This window comes from Teleopsis dalmanni, chromosome 2 (assembly GCF_002237135.1).
Source record: "Teleopsis dalmanni isolate 2A chromosome 2, ASM223713v2, whole genome shotgun sequence".
Classification (NCBI taxonomy): domain Eukaryota; kingdom Metazoa; phylum Arthropoda; class Insecta; order Diptera; family Diopsidae; genus Teleopsis; species Teleopsis dalmanni.
In genome coordinates this window covers 16115147-16117281 of record NC_051847.1, presented here as the reverse complement: position 1 = coordinate 16117281, position 2135 = coordinate 16115147, and positions in this window count along the sequence as shown.

Below are 2135 nucleotides of genomic sequence, written 5' to 3'. Positions count from 1 at the left end.
GACCCACATCTTCCAAATGTGAGATCAAGTATCCGAGAAATTTCTTAGGCAACGAAGTCAAAATGGAACGTTTCATGTAGCTTACGACTCCCTTTTGCCGAAAATACGTGTTCTATATCCATATTTTTATATTTACGACAAAAAATTGGCTATATTTTTCAGAATTTACAGTTTGTGTCATTCCTTCTTTATATTTAAAATATATATTAAAATAAAATAGTAAAATAACCCCTCTAGACCGAATAACATAGTCATACTTTCATTGTCTTAATTATGACTATTTTGTTTATTGACATATCCAAGAAGCAATAAATGAACTTCATTACTAAAAAAGCTTAGCAGAGGTTTATATGTCATCCAAACGATGTTCTTCAAGCACTCAATCAATACTCTACTCTACATATTATGTCGTCATGAGTTCTAGTTGTTTTACTTGTTTAGTTTGTTCTGCCGGTCTCAATTAAAATTACATATTTGGATATAACTTGCTCTTTGTTATGAAGCGAAGCCCATCTACGCCTCTACTGTTCTTTGAACCACAGGACACAATTGAAAAATTGTGAAACCATTGTGTAACTTCAAATGTTACGCCAAGACCAAGACCACTCCCTTACTGCGGCAATCCAATATCTGGAATAACCGCAGTTGCGGGTTCATAGATCTTATGGTACCAGATCTCGCAGCTGATGAGGTGTTGTAAGTGATAATCTATAATCTATAATTAATCTATAATTCGCATTGATTTTGAATCCGCTGATATATGTATATGTACTTTTATTTTTAATCAAATTAATCTATTGAATATGATTTCAGTGCATTTAAATGAGCTGGATTAAATGATTTAAATAATTTGATTTGAGAGATGATTAAATAGAATTTGAAAGACATGTGGTTACTTTCTCGAAAACTTTCAACTACTACGTATTTTTGTTTTATTATGTATTATACAAAATATATATAGATAATAATATTATGGTACATATATAGATTTATATACCATAAATCTACAATGCTGGTTAATTAAAAATAAATTACGTTTCGAAATCATGCGTTAATAATTTTATAAGAATCATCAAATTTCGTAGCGTAAAATACGTCACAAAATAAAAATTCTAGACATTTTTAATTTTTTTTCAATTTCAAGGCTGAAATATTTAAAGACACATGCAGAAGTGTCTTAAACAGTGACGATTGCTCTAAGGTGCGGAGGTGTGCGGTGAACACCCTAACATAATTTCCAAAATGTCAAATAACATTGAAATATAAATTTATTAAGTATCTTCACATCAAGAATTATTATTATTTATTACATTTCTATATATATTTTTTTAAAGTTTTAGCAAAAACAATTAAATATAATTGTCTATGAAAACTCAATCAATTTGCTTCTGTTAGCTGCTATACTTGTTAGTTGTGCTCATATATTTGCAGCTCAAATCACAGAACATTTCTATTTTATTTCGTCTCTCCCCTTTGTGTGCAAAGAAGTTGGCAGCACATTCATACGTTGCATATGAACAAAATAATGTGCGTGTGCTCCCATTCGTAATATCAGAGATAGAGATTTATATAGTGGGAATTGTATGAGAGTAAATTTTTGTTGTATTCGAATATCAACTGCATGCATACGAATCCAACATAATGATTTGCCAAAGTGGTTGCGTGAGCGGCTGAAGTTTGCAGCTCATCTCAGCATACATTTCTATCACATTTCGTCTCTCCCCTTTTAATAGTAGCACCCACGAATTTCTGTTCTTACTGTGCGGAGTACTTGTGCGCACAATTGTACGTTGCAAGTGGGTTTGATTTTGTTTGATCACTGGATAAACATGTATGGTTCTGAGTTAAAACTCTTTTGTTTGAAAAAAGTTGGTTTGATGTTACAAGTATATGAAAAGTTTTGTTTCTTCCATATTGATATAATATTAAATTTATATATAAATTATTAATTTAATTTGTTTAATATGTTCTTTTGTTAATGAATTGTTAATATAATATTGCGACTATATTATTGCCTTATATAATATAGTTATTATTAATAAAAGATCTCATATATTTTAATATAATTGGTACATGTAAAAACAACATTAAAGAAGGGCCGCACACCCTTCCAGATAGGGCACGCGTCGTCACTG